This window comes from Anoplophora glabripennis, unplaced genomic scaffold (assembly GCF_000390285.2).
Source record: "Anoplophora glabripennis isolate ALB-LARVAE unplaced genomic scaffold, Agla_2.0 scaffold12, whole genome shotgun sequence".
In the NCBI taxonomy this organism is placed as follows: domain Eukaryota; kingdom Metazoa; phylum Arthropoda; class Insecta; order Coleoptera; family Cerambycidae; genus Anoplophora; species Anoplophora glabripennis.
In genome coordinates, this window is record NW_019416512.1 from 876335 (window position 1) to 898783 (window position 22449).

The following is a 22449-nucleotide window of genomic DNA, read 5'->3' on the forward strand; positions in this document are numbered from 1 at the left end:
AACAATAAATATCGTTTAAGCAACACATTTTCGCAAATTTCAAATAAAAAAATATGTATTTAATAAATAAAGTATTATTTATAGGTTCAATCTGCCCTTTACAATTATTCGTATTGTCATTGCAGTTCTCCCACCCTCTTCATCTGTGTTCATCATCATTGAAACATGGCATTTTTCCATACCCCGCGTATTCTATACCAAATTTTGAAATTTGTAAAGTAAAATAAGTGGATTGTAAAGTCAATTAAAATACGATACGGTACTTTTCTCTCAGTATCGATATTAGTAAAGTATCGAAAGTAAGGTATCGATACCAAAATACGGGGTATAGAAACAAAAGTATCGATACGCCGTAAGTGTCGAAGTATCGTCCGCTTCCCTACCTCGGTGTAATAAGATTGAAAGTAATTAATTAACGACTGGCATTGAAGTAATAATCTACCTGTGGTGAAAGTACAAAGTTTTTTGGAGTTTGAGATTGAATTTATTAAATAAAATCAAAGTACTTTCTCAATATATTTACATCTACAACACAAACTGAAGCTGTGATTCTGCCGATGATAAAAACGCGATCCTACTCTCCTAATGAGTAACAGCGACACTCAGGGAGCACCCACTATCTGCCTTTCCGCAAAAAAGGAACAAAGCGTGCCAAGTAGAAAGTCGCCAGGTGTTACGGAGACAGAACAATGCCTGCAATTACCTATGCAAATTCCCGCTGCGAAGCATCCTGTTGGCGGCTTTTTTTCCATATTTTTCAATGTCCAAGCCGGCCGCATCATATTATACATGTATGTACACTTTCGATGCAGCACGATAATTAATTTCAAGTCAAGGAGGTGCTTATTAAACAATAGACTCTACAGGGCGTTGGATTATATTGAAAATGCTTCTTACATATAACAGACGTTGTGTTAATCTTAAATGAATGACAAGAAACAGTTGAATGCTGAGAAACAAGCATTTATATTTTTTAATACCCTGTATATTATGTTCTTGCGCAGAAAATGCTCACCTTGTTTATCTTCGACCCAAAATATAGGATATACAGACTTTTTAAATAATTTCACTTGTGTTTTTAACATCTATGAAAATTTCTCCTACCGGGAGTATAAAATATATCCAGAGGGACTAAATCGGGACTATTTGTAGAACAAACTATATAAAAAATGGACACCTATCAAAATATTATAGACGTCCATATTTTATAAGAAAATCGACTCATTTACAAATTTGCAAATTAGTTTTTTTACACTTATAACCTTTCACTAACCTGACATTCACTTGTCTAATTAGTTCCTAGACATATGCACCTAATTACCCAAATGATGCAAATAAACCATCTTGTACCTACATAACATTATGAAAAGGTTAACTGCATTCTATTCCTTTTTAGCAAACACGAATATTACAGTTTATAAAGAGAAAATCAAAATATCAAATAAGTATTCTTCATCTATGTTTGGTACCGGGTAATTTTATTTAACACCATTTTTTTAAATACTGTTATTTTCAGTATAACGCAGTGATCATCAACATGAAAACGCTGCCTTTTTAGTAACTTTGTTGTTACCAACATAAATTTAGTACAGTAGAAGGAATATTACATTATTTTCAAGAAATTAACCTAATTACAATTTATTTAAAAAAATTCTTGTCAAATGATTTACTAGTAATTAATAAATATCTTATAAAATAAAAAATAATCTGTTCAAATAGTACAATGGAAAAACCTAATTGCCTTGTTGGAATCGTTAAATAATATTGCAAGCTTTTAAAGAAAGTATCTGCTGTTTTTATTTCTAGCAACTATAATAACAGGCACACAAAAAAAGTTTCATATACTTTTTAACAGAGTATAATAGTACAATATCCCCCTGTATATTGACCCGTTGAAGATGTGGAGCCATCAGAAATGCTCCTTCACGTCCGGACTTTTCCTTAGCCTCAAAAAATTGCTCAAAATAATAAAAATTTTGAAGTTGAACACAGGCGTGTGAATAGAATTAAAATAATAAAAACTATTAATACCTGCACTTTTTTCTTTAAAATGCCTTGTTTTGTCATATAAATTATATTATTGACCTGTTTTAAAAGATATGTTTTTCAATGGAGTTGAAAATAACTGAAACAAATTTTTTTATGTATTTGCAAATTTAAATGCCTTTTTGTTGAAAACGGTTGGCTTTAGAGATATTAACAAGGTATACCTTTTTTAAGCAGACAAGTTGGGGGGAAAAGATTTTTCCAGCCCAAAGTGAAATACAACGTGTTACAAAAAAGTGTTGGCAGTTTAAATGGTCGCTTGTGGCGCCCTCTAGAAGATATAACGAAATCGTCGATAAATTCGAATTTCTCATCCTAAAGAAACCCCGGATACGAAATTTCACGAAATTAGCTCGAAGTAGTCAGGCCCGGTCTGGCTCTTTCAGGGGCCGTCGGGAAAAATCTAAATCGGGGCCTATTTGGTTTTGTCTGTTATTAGGGTGCATATCGACTCTCCCAAGGAAAACTGTCGTATCTCAAATTTGGTTATACTGAGATAATTGCATTTGAATAGTTGAGAAAATAATAATGTTCGTTATTTTTTTTATTACAAGAGCTAAATCGTTCTTCTTTAACAAAGTAATTATTGTTTAGGTCTTAATTAATTATTGATGATCTAAATAAAATAGTTTAGGATAAGAAAAAAATGGATTTTGAATGAGTTACTACAGTTTTCGTCGACAAAATTTTTATTGAGAAACAACTTGCTACACTAATAAGGTACAGAAAAATTAAACATTTTCTATTTTTAGATAAAAAAAAAATTGTTATTAATCAATAATGACATAAAAGGAAAATTTATTACGATTCAGAGTCAGAGTCATCTTCTTGGTCAATATTACTTTCTTCCTGGTGGTCAGTCTTACTAGCAGGCCGAAGGGAGTTGTAAAATCCATGATACATCGGTGGTATCAAATTAGCCTTACACAGACCCAAAAGACCGCTTAATTTTTTACCATCAATTGGCAGCAAACCTTGATACAATCTTGGAAATTGATATTCTTCGCGTTTGCGTGTGTTTTTTGTTTGTAAGTCTAGTTCTTTATGATTTTCTCCAAAATTATACACAAAAAATACTTTATTGGGAGACTTTGGATCGCAGTGGATTTCTCTGATTTTGCTGATTTTTACAGCCTCTCCAGTAATATCTTTTTTCCAGTTTTGTTTCTTTACCATTGGTTTAAAAGTTACAAAATCTTCTTGAGACATTTCTTTTACTTTGTACTGTGGGGCAGTAACTTTGGCCATTTTTATTAGACTAATCCACTGATCAGGACTATCAGGAGTGTATATAGCAGAGTGACGTTTTTTTGCAACTTCAATCACAGCATGCATGCTGTCATTTTCATTCTGCGTGTGGCCAATTTCAAGAAAACGGTGTGTTATTTCCAAATCCAAAGTCATTGATGCATAAGCAAACATCGCAAAAACAAAACGATTACGGTTTTGACCACCGCAATTGTCGGAATAAAGAATAACCTTTCGTATGCCATTTTCTTTAACACTTTTTAAAAAGATCCATAAACAACTTCCAATTTCATCCGGTCCTCTCTTCGATATTTGCTCATGCCATACATAGCAATAGCCTTGATTGCTGCCTAAATCATAAATTGTAAAGTTGTATGTTGCGATTTTACTTTTATAATAAAAATCGCTGACTTCTGACTTGGGCGTTACTAACACCTTCTGCAAATCAAAGCATGCTGTTATTAGAGATTTATCATTTTTCGACAATTCTTTATCAATGTCTTTCAGATTTCGAACCGCGATTTTGTTTAAATTATGATTATTATAATCATCTTCCATTTTTTCTGTTCTCTTCTCGGGATCTGTATTCTTATAGGCACTACACACGGAACACTGATCTTTTTTTGGCTTAAAGAAAGCTATATTAAATTTCGAATTAAGAGTATCCCTGTATTGTCTGAGTGTAGCTACTGCATCCCATTTTTGTTGTTTTGCATATTCTAAATACATTCTGTGCATTCGTGAAATACTCAAACCTTCTTCCAAGTACATTCGTTTTGAGTTTTTTCTTGTATAATGAGAAGGCATAAGTGGAAAAAGTTTTATGTGTTCCATAATGTTTTTTATTAGAGCATCCGGGTTCTTATGCGGTCTAGTGTTGTGTTTTCCTCTTCTGTCCCGTTCTACAGTACCACCTTCACCAATTTTTTGCAAAGCGGTGCTTACAACTGTTTCAGAAATTGCAAGCGTATTTAAGAACATCGTTTTGCAAATTTGTTTCTCATTATTGTCAATGACAAACTTATAATTGCGAGAGAAATTCCTTCTGGAATATTTATTATGTACAGTAACCTGCTTTTTTTCTCGTTGTGTCACGCACCTTACAAGAAAATCCCACTGCCGAGTATGATCTCCAAGGTTCCAAAATTCGTCAAAAATGACTTTTCTAGCTTCTTCATTTATTATTTTGTTGCATTTATACCTGCAAGTTTCTTTACAAGGTGATTTCATTACCTTTGCAAAAATAAGTTTGTCTTTACGATTTTTATGTAATAAAAATTTCATTCAAATTTTAATTTATAAATTGATTCTGTCTCACTCACGCAGCGTGCAACGCGCAAACGCGGCAGGCATGACAGAAGCTATTTACATGTTGTCATCTGGATCGAGCTTGCAAGGCAAACTCTCCCATCTATTTGCAGCTCAAATTAAAGCTTATTAGTTATTTCAAGCACCATCTTTAAAATATTAAAAATATACTTTTAATATACTTACCCTTGCAGTACTTATTCTGTTTTTTTAACAGAAAAAAACTCATCGGTATAGGTGACTGAATCGTCATTTCTCCGGTTCCAATACAACCTACGAATATCTATTTGCAGTTCAAATTAAAGCTCATTTTAAGCGCTATGCCGCTATCTGTAGGAATATAGGTATACCTACCACTGCAGTACTCATGCCGTTTTCACAGATTTTATTTACGCTATAGCTCTAGAGCAGGGGTCGGCAAGTAATTTTAGGTGGGGTCTGGATACTTTTGAAAATTTTTAACGAGGTCCAGAAAAAAATTCATATTACTAATTTTGTATTTTAATTTGCACTCAAATCAGTCACACAATTGTAAAATACTAGAAAAAATGATAAGGGTGGCACTCAAACGTAAACAAATATTTTTTAAATAATTTATTTGAGTAATTTATACTTTAAAAAAATTTTTGGCGGTCCAGTATTTTACCTTCCGCGGTCCGGATCTGGACCGCGGTCCGCCAGTTGCCGACCGCTGCTCTAGAGGCTCCCTCCAAATTATTATTGGTTTTAAAATTATATAAAATTGTATTAAAATATAGGTAATAAACTTAAACCTATCGACCCAGGATACAGGATACAGGAAATTAATAATAGTTTGGACATAGTCCGAGGGCTTTAAAAAATTTTAAAGCTCTCGGTTATTATTTGTATTCTCATTTTTTCTTTCGTGCACATAACTTGTACAGCTATAGGGTAAAGGATTATTATAAGGTTTAAAAGACTTACAGTTTGGGAGATATTAATTTCTCTCGTTTTTCCTCCAGGCCCATGGCTTATAAATAAAGGAGTTATTAGTTTAATAAAGGGCTTACGGTTTGGAATATCTCAAGAATTTACAAAAAAAATTTTTTATGTTTCTGGCGCTTCGTTAGTCATTTGGGGGCCTATCTTCCAAAATAAGTCGGCTTTTTGCCGACTTCTCGACCTGGCCAGACCGGATCTGGAAGTAGCCGAAAGATATTAAAGAAAATGTTATTTATTTTTTCAACTTTAACACCTTGTAACTCCGTTATTATCAAATTTTGAACTAAGGTAAGTTTAGTTAAATCGACTTATTTTGAGCCGTACTATATCTGGTGGTTGTACAGATCTTTTAAAGACACCCTATATTTCTATTTATTTATTTATTAATTTTAAAATAGAACTTAAGTTTAATATTTACAGAAAGATATGTATAAATATTTATTTTAAAGAAAGGACTAAATTATAATTCTTTTTAAACTGACCGAAGTGGTAGAAAGGTTGAAACGAACAAAATTTCGCCATCATATCATAAATTAAATTTGACATTTGCAATTTACAACATGCAACTCATTATGTGTTCTAATTTAAACAAACCTAAGCAGCGCGATCAATAAAAAAAAACCGTACGAAATCAATTCAGAATTTTTGTTTTGCGCAACGAGAGAACAATAATTCGTACCGTTCTGCAACCTATTAATCCCATTGAACACCTGGCAAAATTAACAGGTATTGATTGATAGGCCAGAATGGATGACTTGCCGAATTGTCGAACAAGGCGATAGGATCGATGTTGAAGTGCAACATGTGTCTATGGCGAGCGTAAAATTAAAGAGTAGTGCAAGTTGCAATTGTCAAGATCATTGTTAGTTTGAAGTATTGTTTTCAGAGTTTTTCTTTGCTGCAAATTATGGAGATAGTCCAGTCGAATTAGAGTTTGAACGTAAACAAATTATTAGTAGACATTTTATAGCACTTTATCGCGGTGAAAGGTTTGTAGAATGATGATATCAAAAAACTAACTCGAAAGGAGTGACGCTAAGTTGATAAAGTGGTAAAATTACGCGTTCTTTTACTTTTTTTACTGTCCATGAAAATCTGGACGACCTATCGGAAACTTACTTATTTTATGTTGTAGGTAATTGAATTATCTACAATTTAAGGTCGAAATTATAGAGAGTGATTCATCGCTAGCTTTTGAACTAGTAAGGGGGATGAAGCGTGCCGGGAACGAAAATCCATTGGCGTGTCTGCGTAAAAGGCAACAAGATATAGAAAATAATGAAAAAAGATAATAAAACATAACATCTAATATTTTTTGCGGTTTGCTATAACAGGCACTTTGATCCATTTTAATTATCACAGCATTTTAAAACGTCCCAATTGTGTTTTTTTAATTTATAAATTTATTATAGCCATGGAATTAGACCCCTCGTCTACGCTTATGCTATGACGTTTCTCAGGACGGGTTAAATCAAGTCCGTTTACACCCACTAAAAAAGCATTTCCCTATTCCCTACCAAGTGCAAAAGACATAGATAGAATATAGATCGACGTTCAGTGTAACTCGGTCTCTAGACAATTATAGATTCTATCGATGTGCGTAGCGAGCGGCACAAAGATAAATAATATTGAACCGTATAAAAATCATTTTATATTTTATACGCATTATGGTAATAGTGTTTTTATATTATGTCTTAGTCACTCTTTATAATTTCGACCGCGGAGTATAAAGTTATATTCCCCCCATTTGTTAACTGTTAAATAAAGATCCAACGTGGAAAAATCAGTTTTCGAAAATTGAGCATTACCTAATATTACGAAATGCGATAAATGTTGATGAAATTCATTTAAAAGACGGTCAATCCAATGACCAACATGTGTGCCAAAGGCAGATTCGATTGACCGTGAAATTGTTGCTCCAGGTATTTGTTAATTAATGTCGTTCACATTTTTTGCAACTAATTGTTAATTACGAAACGTTAATGAATCGTTAATTTTGGAAGTTAATATTGTATATATAGGTTCTAATTGATCCAAAGAAACGTATAGAAAAAGAAAAATTTCATGAAGTTGAAATTAGCCCTTTACAACTAACAAAGTAGGATGTGCAAAACAGCGTTATTAACAAATTGTCCCGTGTCAGGCAAAACCCGCTCGGAAATTCGTTCTTTTTGTATTAAATAGAGTTTAATTTTACGGTAATTTAAAGAAAAGACACGTTCAAGTAAAAAATCTCGTGCGCAATCGAGAGCGGCGCTCACGCGTATGCGCGCGCCCTGCTCTCCTTGTCACGCACGCAGACCGTTCATTAACGTTAACTTTTACTGCTGCTACCGCGTTTGTTACATATACTATCAATGCAAAAGTTTTTGAAAATAAAAGTTTAACCCATTCTTTAATTGCCTCTAAAATCCCGATCCGATACCTCTAATAGTTAATTAACAATTAACGTTATAAAAAAAGCTGTCCTGGGAACAAAAAGGCATATGTTCTAAGACCAAGCTGGATATAAATGGATGGTGCTACTGCCCAGTGCAGAGGGTCCAGTGTCTTGGCCAGCCAGATCGTCAGATCTAAACCCCCTGGACTTCTATGTTTGGGGTTACTTATCTGAAAAGTCAAGTTTACTCTACTTCAATAGATACAATACCACAAGTACTGCAGAGAATAGTAGAGGTTGTAATGAATTAAAAGAAAACCAGAACATGATAGTAGTTTCAATTAGGTCCATTAATAGAACAAGTCAGAAATGTATCGATGTGGATGGTTCGCATTTTGAACAATTGATGTAAATACGTAACGTTAATTTTATTTCTTGTTTAGTTGTTGTTGCTTGGTAAATGTATTCTGTAGGGGGTATACTTTATTCAAGACTAGCTCAAAATCCTAAGAGAACAATAGCGTCAAAACACTCTGGCGATGCTTTATTACTAAACAGTAATGACAGATCGATGTCAAAATCCAACGGACGGTTGATTATAAATATTCTGCTACAATTTTTATTATTATTTTGATTTAAATTGTTCTTATTTGTAAAGATAGAGGATTAGGCCTCCAGGGGAAACTAAAACACACTAGAAACACTACCTCATAGGTGATGTGGAAAGAATTTTGTTGATCTTGCACTTACTTTTAAGCATAAACATAAATATTCTTGTAATATTATGGTGTGAAGTGTCTGCCACAAGGGGATTGTATTGGTATGAATAACTTGAGAACAGTGAACTTTAGGGAAAAAATCAAGTTACCTTTTGTACCTTGTAAAAAATACAGTGGCGTAGGTTTTTTTTTATAAAAAGAGCGTGACCCCTGTCCACCACCCTGTACACCACTGGTTGAACCTTTAGAGCTCATATTTTAGGGAATACAAGGCCTAGTGTCATACATTATCTGTACCAAATTTTATTGAAATCGATTAATAGATTCCAGAGATATAAATAAAAAATCAATTTTTTTTTACAACTTCAATACCCTATATCTTTAAAATGATGCCATTCTAGATCTATGTTTATAAGGCAAAAACCTATTATTTTAAAGAGATCTATCTGCCCTCGAAGTTTCCTGCATAAAATTCGGACCTTCCTGTATACATAAACATATTTATATATTTTTAGAGATACGTGTAATATCCTTAAATCTGAAAGGAGAGGCGATAATCGACAATAAATGAATGCATCTAAACAGAAATTATTATGAAAGAGAGTCAATTTATATTATTCCTCAATCTGCAATTATCATTGCAGCCTACAATTTAGAATAACATCGCTGTTATGAACATAGTTTTATTATTTTTATATGTAATAATCTCATTCCATATAGAACACTGTGCTGTTAAGTGATCATGTTGCTCTTATACTGTGTAAAACAGTCCATATTTAAAAAATAACAATTTTAATATGAATATTATTTAAAATATGATCTTTATTACACACCTTTGAGAGAGAAAAATATAAATTTAACGACCTTTTACTCACATCTATTACAAAAATCAAAAGCATGTCATTCATTAAATAAAAAGTAACTTTTATAAATTTTCATCACTTTTTTCAAATATACGTCATCAAATTATATACTATTTGACTACACACTGCACTAGGTCTATTACTACACACAACTATTTTTGCATCAAAATGAGGAAGATTCCTAAAATTGCTTAAGGCTGGCGTTTTATAGAGAATCGCACTTTTAGCAAGAAAATAATAGAACAAGAAAATCAATCTAACCTATAAAAATGTTAAAATACAATGATTCCTTTAATATTTCGCTTCGTTTTTCGCAGTGAAATATCACGGAAAACATGTAAACATCAGAAATTGTATCTTTCCTGTTTTCTTCAACAAATTTGTAAAGTTATTCAATAATTGTGATTAACGCGTATGTTAATAGTTTCCTAAAAGCATTCTGCGGAGTGTGATTATGTTTCTAGTACACTACCCAATTTTCCGTATGTTCAACAGGCGTGCAAAATTTAGGAAACATATGAAGTAAAAATATGCTTTTTTCATTATTTTGAATATATTGTCAGTTGTCTTATACCCCGAAGAAAACTTATACAATCGGTACAGTGAAGAGATATTGTTTCTAACTTGCTTAGATTTTCTAAAATCCGGCACAAAAAATTATAAACGCATATAAACGCCCCCATTAACAATTTTTAGTACGGAACTGGTACTCTGTATGGATAACTCTTCTCTGTTTGACATAAACCACCAAAGTGGATCGGTGGACCCATTTTAAGGGTAATTTTCAGTAATCTAAATTAATTATTTTAAATAACATATAAATATAAGACGCATATAGTGTTTTTTATTGTTTTATGTATCATATTTATTGTTAATTATTTAATAATTGCTTTGGTAATTTCGATTTCGGTAGAATTTTTGAGTTGATTTGGTTCAACAATTTTTGCGTCTACTTTCTGTTCGCCCTGTAGTATTATTGGCGTGGGCACAAGCCGATGCCCCCTGTACACAGGCCTTGGACCAATTCGCTTACAACTACCCACACCACGACCACGGTTTTGCTGAACGAAAGTGACTGAATATCGGCATGGAGACATGCACACGTATGTTTGACGCTTGTGCCCCAATATCACTTCACCGACTAATTACGAATACAGATTACGCTTAAAGTCTTGCCTTTATGGTGTCAAAATTAAAGGGTCGTTTTCCTCGACCAAGTTAAAGAAACAAGTTATTGAAATAATTCAAATAAATTCATTTTTTTAAATCTTGTTACATCAAACAATGTTTTTCGACACCAGAAATCTAGCTTTGCAAATGATATCTAACCCCACTAATACTAAATGTATTTTTAACAAGGTATTAAAGTTTAAAAAAAAATGTTTACAATGAAGATGCACAACTAATAAAATTGGATTCATCGTAAGCTTAATTCAAATTTGTGACAAAGATATATGAAATATATGCTGGTAACTACCCAACCAGCAAAACAGTTTTATAATTTTCAGGTTATACGACAATTATGTTTTATTGCTTTCGAAATGTAAATTTGTTTTATTATAGCGGCAAGTACCATTATTTTGTTGTCAGCCACTGAAATATTTTATAAATTTATCACAAGAACGTTTTAGCAGCTAAATTATAAAACAGCTTATATGGCAAATATATAACTATTTTATAAACATTTCTGTGACAAGCTTATAAAACATTTTAGCTAATAAAACAATTTTATGACCATTTTTTAGTAATGTTCCACAGCATTTCTAACCGAGCTATAAATAAATAATATGATTGTTTCTTAGATGTTAGTTGTCAACCTATAAAACTATTATATTAAAAGGTACTTTGAGACAATTTCTCTTGTAAGAGCAAATAGCTGTATTATACACTATCATATAGATATTATGTAATGATATTATCAATTTTAAAACAAAATACCAATATAACAATTACAAGAGAAAAACGTTTCGTTCGACTCAAAATTACATTGACAAACATTTCTATAAAACAAATTTAAAACAGCAAAATGGTGGGATATTTGTTTTGTTTGTGTCATAGCGAACGGTAAAAGTCTAGTTTTATCTTTTGCTTCAGCTTTCACAGTCGTTGTATAAAAATAAACATGTCAAGTTTAAGCCAGTGGAAAAAATCAAAAGAAGTGACGTATTTAGAAGAAAAGTAAAGAAATGTTCTAGAAATAATTCTACAATGAAACATTTTAAATAACAAGGAAAGAAGTTTATTTTTTTACTTGCCTGGCACTCACTGTGCATAGTGTTTGATACTAGACAATTTAAATATATAGTGAAATTAAAAAAAAAGAAATGATAGTTAGGGTGTTCCGTTAAAAAAATTGACAATGTGATGTTTCTAAGAGAATGGGAATTATGACTTTTACCTCGAAAATAAAAGAAATCCTACATTATCTCACCCGTTTCATTGAAATGTTTTGGAAATATAAAAAACCTAAATGCTTTCATATATTATTTGCATTACAACCCTGTCGTGATAAATTTTTCATAGAAGTCAACATAATTTCCAGTTTTTTATAGAAATCGCTTAATTAGCTTTCTTGTCATTTAAAGCTGGTTTTTACAACCAAATTATTTTATAAGCCGCAGCCATTTTGAACAATGCTGCAAAACATTGTGGCGTATAACTATAAAAATATCACAAATTTTAGCCATGTTCCTAATATTAAATAGCAAAACAAAAACAATTATGAACATTTATGATGATTTTAATGCTTTTGGTGCTAGTTTCGACGTCAAAAATCATGGCATTTCAAAAAACCTTTTTATTTTTAATTATGATAATATTGGAAAAAATCACTTAATACGTGGCGCGTGTAAAATTCACTAAATATATACCATACAAATCACAATAAAATTTTCCCCGCAATAAAAATGCTTTCCCAGAATGTAGTAAAACGCGTAAAATAATATTGAGTAGGTATTTATTACACCACTACCACTAAAGATACCAAAATAGACTCCTTATAAAATTGTTGTTAAGATGATTTGTTGTTACTATATAACTGACAATGTAATCTGATTTATGACCCAGTTATAAAACTTTCAAAAACTATTTTATGAAGGTATTGGTATATTTTTATAAGACCTGTATGAACGTTTATATGACTATTTTTTAATTATTTCCAACAGACCTTACAAAACCTCAACAGTGACTAAAGTGTTTTATAATACTGTGCCCATTTTGGTTGTATAGTTGCTGTATAAATATTCTTACAATGTTTTTGAGACTTATAAGGTTTGTCTCGAAAATGTTGTTGCAGCTTTTATAAAACACCAAATTGCTAGTTGGGTAATTACTTTTGAAATGCAAATTTTACTTTGAGGGAAAAGGATTTTTTGATTTTTTTGCACAGCTTTTACGTTTTGGTACAAATTTGAATTTTGTGAAGAATTCGGTTCAATTTCATCCAAAGAAGTTACTTTTGCCATTGCACTTCCGTACACCCTATATACTAAGAAAATATCTTAACGGTAACACCAACGATAATGCCAGATTACGACACAACTAAAAAAATGTTTTGATTTCAATTTAAATTACTTAATTACTTCAATTTATTACTTTTATTGTGATTTCCAACTAATTTTTTATAATATACATTCCGTAAAATAGAAAAAATAACTTCCAGCATTCTATTAAATTAATTAAATGTAATTCCCTGTTAATTATTTTGGAGTGTTTGGATGTTTTTAATGACCGTTATTGATAACGTAAAAGAATTTGCTAATGATTACAATAACTCTTCGAAAAGTGCAGTTTGGGATTTTGCTTAAAATACGTAGAACATTTCCAGCTATCGCTGTGCGGTTTGTTTTAATAGCCGATGTTAGTTACCCAAATCAAGATAAGATCCACAAACGTCAGGTAGAAGAACGGAAATACTAAATAACCAGAGAAGATACTTTGGTTTTAAACGAGTTGAACTGTAGATATAGTCCGGGAGGAAGCGACCGAAATTTTGCACCAATTCCTACAAAGCTGATTTTTTTTCATTATGTTGTATTGATATTGCAAGTAAACGGAACGGCAGTCTACCGCGCCAATATGGGGGTAAACATTAGTAACAATTTTTGAGGCATGTAAATAAATAATACTTAAATGTCTTATACCTACAAGGCTGAAACTTTTTAGAGTGATCAATCATACATAAAAATACAGTATAATGATAGCCTACCGCATCGGAAGAGGGGGCCATCATAGTCTTAGGACCAATTTATCAAAGAACATTTAAAATGAAATTTAAATTTATTTGGCCCTTATTCAGTCATTTATTTTCAATGCCGTAAATTTCAAGTGACTGGATATGATCTAAAAATGTAACTGTATACCAAACTGTTTTAATTCATCCAATATTTTTATTGTGTAGGATTTCTGTTTTTTAATTTTTATTTTTTTATAATTTTCAATACACTGCATTCACAAATTAAACTTATCGCATAACTACGCCACTGCAATGGTCGCAAGTCAATAAAAAGTGTGTCTAACAGTGTCAATAATACGTTCTATTTGAATAACAGGTCATCTTTTCGCGTCTGACTCCGTTCTTGTTTGCTCTTGCATTTACGCTTCACTAGGATTTTCAACAAATGCCGACGAAATAATCGAAGTCGTGTGACTGACTTATGCAACGGTGAAATGTCAATGATTGTGGATCAAGAAAACTGTGACTGACCTTCTTTGTTTATAAAGTGACATTTAAAACAGAAATTAACTGCTACAGGGGAGAGACGAAAATATTTGTAGGATGAGTTACTTGGGAATAGGAACAATTATGGCCCTAAATGATGAAACCTTAATGAGCAAGATGTAATTCAATGCTGGACGGGACTTTAGTCCGCAGAGTAGTTGTTTTATGCATATATGTATAACACAAAAAAAATGTCGGTAGATAGATGGCGTATAAGTTCGAAACAGGTGATTCTAATGATAAATGATTTTAGCTGTTTACTAGATATTATAATTAGTTGAAAAATCAAATAAAAACTTTATTTCGCTTACTGAAACACTGGGCATGCGCTCATAACTAGTTACAGATTAGTAGGTTGCTCTTTGCCATAAGTGCAAAGCAATGCTTTGTGCAAATAGACATTGAGTCGCAGTGACAATTAATATACAGGGTGTGGCGTGTATAATCTATAAAAATTAAACTACAGCTTCCTGATGATATTTGTAATAGAAAACTCTTATACGAAAAAGTTATATCTTCGCGTTTTTTTTGTAAATTAAAGTTCATTTATTCATGAACTTGAAAATGAAGACCGACCCTGTGTTATTTATTAAAAACTTTGTAAATGTTTTATGCGACCCGAGATGCAACTTTATAATTTAAGTCGGTATAATCTAATACCAGTACCTAATACTAAACGAATGTTAGGTTACATTCTCAAAAAATTTGTGCAATCAACTGATTTTATTTGTATTGAATTCATTATTCACTTAATTATTAAATATTAAGCATCGTCCATCGACCCATCAGTGTTAAAAAGTGAAAGATTCCAGACAAAAGTTTTTATTTTGTAATTCCATGAGAGTGACAGTGTAATTTTCGTAAAGAAGTAAAAAATAAGAATAGCGTGCTGATTACATTAAAACGAGATTCTTATTTCTTACTTTGCTTAATTTTTTAGTTTATGCACAAACTAGTTTTACAATGAACCGAGAAAACAATGCATTTACTATTTCCGAACGTGTCGATATGGTGTTAGTGTATGGTGCAGCCAGAGAAAATGGACTCGTGGCGACTAGGTTGTACCGGGAACGGTGGCCACAACGTCATCCCCCATGTGCAAATACAATCCTACAATACGTTCAGCGGCTGCGAGATACGGGAAGTGTTATTCCTCGAGGAGAAGGACGTGGTCAGCAAGTTAACCTTAATGTTGAAGATGCAGTGTTGGCAAATCTTGACGAAGACCCCACAATTAGTACTCGACGACTCGCACAGCAAGTAGGAACCTCATCTCGTACCGGACATCGCATCTTAAGGCACCAGCTGTTGCACCCCTATCATCTGCAACCAGTTCAACAGATTTTACCGTCGGATTGTGATCAACGAATGCGTTTTTGCAGATGTTTTTTACGGCAATGTATCAATCAAGTAGACTTTTCTGCTTATGTTTGTGTAACAGATGAGGAGACATTTACCCGTGATGAAGTGAATTTCCATAATATGCATATATGGGCCAATGAAAATCCTCACGCGGTTAGGGAAACTCATTTTCAACATCGATTCTCGGTAAATGTTTGGGCTGGCATAATAGGCGATGTAGTTGTGGGTCCCTATTTCTCTGAAGGACGACTAAATGGACCATCATATGCGGACTTTTTGGAGAACCGGTTGCCAGAATTATTGGACAATGTGGCATTACAAGTGCGGGCACGCATGTTTTATCTTCAAGACTCCTCCTCACAGTACTCGAGAAGTAACGACACTTTTGAATTAAATGTTTCCTCAACGATGGAATGGACGCTTTGGTACTGTGCCGTGACCACTTCGGTCACCCAATCTAACTCCAATGGACTTTTATCTTTGGAGTCATTATCATATTGGTTTACAATACTCCAATTGCTACGGTGGAAGAATTGCGAAACCGTATACTTGAAGGTGCTGACACAATTAGGGGAATTCCTGGAATTTGGGAAAATATTCGCCAAAATTGGGTGCGTCGGTGCCACGTTTGTATCCGCGCTAATGGAGATCAATTTCAACATTTTCTCTAAAAATAGTAAGTTTTATTTCATTTTGTTCCATATTTTAATGGAGTTTGTCTAGTGCACGCAGTTAGCAACTACAGATGCTTACGGATGTGGTTTTGTTTGCGAACTCTTGCAGTAACAACAATGCATTTAAGATGGTAATTACTATTAATTATTATAATAAGAAAATATCAGTTTTTTTTTAAATACCTATTTTTCTTAGTTTGTACTTTTGCATTGAAAAATTCCCCAAAAATTGAGAAGTATCTTTCTATCTTTCAACGACGATTTGTTTATGCGGCTGGTCTACTACACTTAACTCATCGTACAGCACACGGACAGGGCCATTCCAGAGAAAATATTTTGATCCATAATAATTGAATTTTAATTTACGAAAAAAAAAATGCGAAAATAGAACTTTTTCGTGTAAGACTTTTCTATTACAAATATCGTTAGGAAGCTGTAGTTTAATTTTTATAGATTATACACGCCACAAACAGTTTTCAGATATAAGTTTATTGACATTGACGTTTCTGTCAAATCTCTGTTGCATCAGTGTCGCCATTGCGTAGTAGTAACGACAGATTCCTGTACACTAATTCATATGTTTTGAGAAACTGTGTCCCAGCTGTCATGATCTATCCTGACCAGCGATTAAATGCATTAGCTGCAAAAATAAACAATTGATTTAAGCACTGTTTTAGGACCTTTAGACCTTTAGGTCAGCAAGAACCGAAATGAACATCATGGCGTATAGGTGTTTTGATAGCGGACCCATGTCCACAGCGCCTAGCCCGAGAGCAACAGGGAAATTCCTAGCTAATACTAAGGAAGTTCAATGTAATTTTGTAACTGGCGGTAACCAGGTATATAGACCACGGCATAACAACCCAGAAAACCATCGTACAGACGCTGTGACGTTGCAAGAGATTACGCGGTAAATTTATAAATTTAAATATATTTACGATACCTATCATTTCAGTTTTTTTGCCTTAAAAAGAGATTTGTTTTTGGAAATATTCTTGGAATTAAATTGAACACGGTACCTAGTACTGTTATACAACTCTATAGAAACCGTTCATTTCAAGGTTTGATAAACACTATCAAAACAAATTAGCACAAGTCCCGCTTTTTGTAATAGTAGATGGATATGACATACCCCTGCTTTCTAATATTAATCAAAAACTGTTTTTCACCTTGAATATCGTGTTTGATAAATGTAAACTGAAGGAGGTTGGTGGTCACGTAGGTGGTAAATCGAAATATTTTGTTACGTGGTCGATTTTTATATTTAATATTTTATAGGTACATTTAATTAAAAAGCAAATATCTAAGAGGACTCCTTCTTGAAATCCTTAGAAATTCGTAAATTTAATCGTATTTTCTTCAATTTTTTGGCAACGTGGTACAGTAACCGCCAATGCTCCATCAGACAGCTGGTTTAATAAAGGATGAAATTCTTAAAAATTGTTTCTAAGCTCACCTGTACAATTCGTCAAATTCCTACTTTAATAAAATGAAAATCATCTCGTTCCACATAACAGTCACTTTTTCGCAAAAAAGAAGGTCAATTCGAAATTACTGAAACTAATTTAATTCGTTCACGCCGTCTGTTTCGGTGTAAATGGGGCTTATCAGCGTCGGTCGGCGCGCTAGGTTTATCGGAAAACTGGAAAATCTTATCGAAATTATTGCAGATGCTACTCGCTGACAGAAACACGGATTGAACTTTCGCAAAGCGATCTAAAACTAAGAAGTAAGCTGTGTAACAGAAACCTGCACCACGAAAGCCGGACCATGGGCGTGCGAGGGACAGGTGTTGGTGTTAAGCCGGGTACTTTCAATAGTCTGAAAACTTGTCTACACGGAAAAGTTCGAACTCTCTGATACCACAGTAGAAGACAAGCCCTCGCAAATATATGTATATTTTTTCCCTAATCAAATAATTCGTCGCTTTACAGAAGTGTACAGGAAGTGGTAGGATAGTAGACCAAAATAAATGAAAACGAAGTTCAAAATTAACAAAATTAAGAAAAATGGGGTGTTTGCCACATCTTCAAATATTGCAGCACTCTAGATTATACATTTATTTATTTATCTATTTATTTATATGCACATCAACTAACTAAAGGTTGAAAAGACAAAACGACGTAATAAAATGAAAGATAAAAATATAACAGTATAAAGTAGAGTTGAAACAATACATTACATTGAAATTTTGAATAGAAAATTAAAGTGAATTTTCACCAAAACTAAAAAATCACTTTTTTAATTTATTTTTCAGTACAAGAAAAATCAACAATACCATTCTATCATTTTAGTTCGTACAGGGTGATTCACTATATTTTGACCCCCTTTGACTTTTTTGTTTTAACAGTTATAAAAAAATGTGAAATACAAAAGTTGCAGGATTTTCTATAAAGTTTTCTAAAATGGTGGTAGAAAAACAAATGAAGTCTAAACAAAATGGCCGCGGATGTTAACTTTGTTAATTTAAATGGAACACCCTGTATATATTTACATATTTGGATAAAATGTTCCCTGTCGAGTATAGTCATATAGAGTTTGTTAGGTTCATCTCTAACAATAAACGAGATAATATTAAAAAACTACGACATTTTGTAATTGTTAGACCCCTTTCATGCATTTTTGCCTTTTTTCCAATTACGTAAGGATTTACAGATTTGGTTTATTTTGACATATCGGATATTGATAGCGTCCAAAATGCGTATCGGTATTTTAACTAAATCTCACTAATTAGGTTAATTACTCATGTACAAGTTATATGGTAGGTCGTAACAATGACAGGTAGTAATATCATGATAACATTGTTATTGATTGACAGTTTGTATTATTATTTAATTAAAATGGGTTACACTGAAGTAGAAAATTGAAATATTATTTAGAATTACAATAGAGTATGGAGAAAAACTTTACTCTATTTTAATTCCCATAATAGTTATTTCAATTTTCTACTTCTGTGTAACCCATTTTAATTAAATAATAATACAAGCCGTCAAACAATAACAATGTTGTCATAACAATATTATGACCTATATTATAAACCTGTCACTGTCACGGCCTACCAAATAACATTGTCCATGAGTAAATAGGCCTCTCACGGCCTAATTAGTGAGATTTAGTTAAAATATCTCTCCGCATTTTGGACTATATCAATGTCCCATATGTCAAAATATATTACAACTAACTAAATCTTTACGTCATTGGAAAAATGGCAAAAATGCAGAAGGAGGTCTAACAATTACAAGTTATCTTATTTTCTAAGTAAAAAACCTTTTTTTCGTTTTTTAATATTATCTCGCTTCTATCCAAACATATAAAAATATACAGGGTGTTCCATTTAAATTAACAAAGTTAACATCCGCGACCATTTTGTTTGGACTTCATTTGTTTTTCTACTATCATTTTTGAAAACTTCATAAAAAATTGTGCAACTTTTATATTTTACATTTTTACTCTTAAAACAAAAAAGTTAATGGTCAAAATATAGTGAGTCACCCTGTACACATAACAAACATTGGAAATAATTTTAATAAGTTAGTATGCCATATCGGACGATGCAATGTACCGCCAGATTTTGCTTCACTTCTGTATAATTAATGTCATTAATAAAAATTGTAAATAAACTCAGTATGGAACCCAGAGGAACTCGAAAAGTTACCGAAATTTCAACAGGTCCACTCAATTCTATATACTGTTCTACTCTATACAGATACGAATTACCTGTAAAAGTAATTGTAAGGCTGATGATATACCGAATTAACTTAATTTGTTACTGAGTATACATACCGTACATAGCCTGTATCAAACGCCTTTGAAAAATCGGTGCAGACAATATTAACCTACATTAGTATCCACAAAATTCGGAATATATGTATATGTACTGTGTAACGCAAAAAAGATTGGTAATACTAGAAAGACCGTGAACAAATTCGTATTGATTATAGATGTAAGTTGACCCTGTGTGTTGGAAGTATATTAATTCATAAAAGGTTGTTTTAAATACCTTCGCAAAATAGAGACCAAACTAACGAACTATTTTTTTATTTTTGGTTATATTATGTCGACCTATTTCTGCTACCATAGTAGAGGGACAACCTCAACCTGAAAATTTTGCTGTGTTTTTGCTTTTTTAAATATAAGAGGTCTTCCGAGATACCAGAAATACACTAGATTTTAAGGATAAGAAAATATTTGTGTGATTCAGTTACCAAACAAGAGACTATGGGTCTGTTCCAATAAGAGTAAGGGATTGGTTCCGAACCGTTCGAAATGTTTGGCCAGCTAAGAACGTGTCTTCAGTGAATATATCGCAAGAATTAGTTGGATGCACATTTCGAACGGTTCGGAACCAATTTCTGACTCCTGTTGGAACAGACTTTATAATGAGTTATTTGCCAAGTTATTTGTACAGTTCAAATTAATATTCATTTTTGATATTTTTTAATCAAGTCTAACGGTTCGGCAATATAGCTTAAGTAGTATGTTTCACTTTGTGTTGTTTTTATCATTTTCCGATCTACGCTCTCCCTTTGTAAATATAGCAATAAATTTTTCGGTTGTCAGTTGATTAGTAATTGTTAGTTATAACGTATTTTGGTGATTTATACAAGGATTTTTTTTTATATCTTGTGTACATCATTATGTATACCATACATGATTACCACGTTCTACTAATTTATAAAGAATTTTGCTCATATGAAGCATAATTTAGAGTCAACAATATTCGAATAGACGTTTACCATAGTCATTTGTTGCGGTATTTTAGTTAGATACTGTCAGTGTTATTCCTCGACCTGATAGAACTGCACATACAGGGTGTCTCATAATTAGCTGCCAACCTTGAACAGGTCGATTCTATGATCAAAACTAAGTAAAAAAGTTCATATGAACATGGATCCGGAAATGCTNAAATGTAATGCTAGATCTTGCTTCACTTCTGGATCATTAATGTCATGTCATTAATAAAAATTATAAATAGAAGTGGGCTCAGTGTGGAACCCTCAGGAACTCCAAAAGTTTTCGAAATTTCAGCGGGTTTAAGTCCACCCAGTTCTGTATACTGTTCTGTTCCATACAGATACGAATTAAAAAAAATGTAAGGCTGATGATGTACCGAATTGGACTTAACTTGTTACTAAGTATATATATACCGTCTGTCTAGCATTTCAAACGCCTTTGAAAAATCAGTGCAGGCAACATTAAACTATACATTAGTATCCACAAAATTCGAAATATATATACTGTGTGATCCAACAAAGATTGGTAATATTAGAGAGACCGTGCACAAATTCGTATTAACTAGATGTAAGTTGACCATGTGTGTGAGAGTATATTAATTCATAAAAGGTTGTTTGAAATATCTTTACAAAATTATAGACCAAACTGACAAACTATTTTTTATTTTTTGGTTATTTTACGTCGGAATATTTCTGCTACCATCGTGAAACATCGACAACCAGGAGAGGAGCAAACCCCAACCTTGAAGTTTTGCTGTCTCTTTGTTTTTTTAAATATAGGGCAAATATAGGGTCTTCCGAGATACCGGAAATACACTAGATTTTTAAGGATAACAAAATATTTGTCTTAGTCAGCTACCAAATAAGAGACTATAAGGAGTTATTTGCAAAGTTATTTGTACAGTTCAAATTAATATTCATTTTTGATATTTTTAATCAAGTCTAATGGTTCGGCAATATAGCTTCATAATATGTCTTAGTCCACAGTACAGGCCCCCCCTGGAAAGTTGATTACCACATACTTTATAACTCCTGAGGGGCTTCGTTTTGACGAGTCTACCACATTTTTCCTCCGCGACTTTTCTCGATTCCTCCGCTTTTCCACTCGGAAAAGTCTAAAAACATGGCAATTTCCCGGGGTCTTGAAAACTCAAGACCACATCTTTTATTTTTAGCTTAAGTAACTGGAAATTTTGTTGCAAATGCCGATTTAAATTTGTCCGACAGAAATTCCTCCGACATTGACGTGTCTACCGGTCGAAACATGCCAAAATAACAGGGTATTGAAAATCAATTACCACATAGGTAATTTTTAGTAAAATTAATTGTAAATAATTAATTCAGTCAAAAAGTATTGTTGTCCGACAAATTTCAAGCCGCGTTTTTTCAGTCCGACAGCTGGAAATCGGAATTTTCACGGGGTATGAAAAATC

General features: G+C 32.7%; 1 protein-coding gene across 1 annotated transcript in view; it reads right to left on the reverse strand.

Annotated features, from left to right (window-relative positions):
- The window catches only part of LOC108903338, a 258607-nt gene extending 240828 nt beyond the window's left edge, over positions 1-17779 (reverse strand). The window contains exon 1 of the mRNA XM_018705490.1: positions 17740-17779. The gene's annotated coding sequence lies outside the window, so the exon portion shown is untranslated. The remainder of the gene's footprint in view (positions 1-17739) is intronic.
- Positions 17780-22449: the final 4670 nt, after the last annotated feature.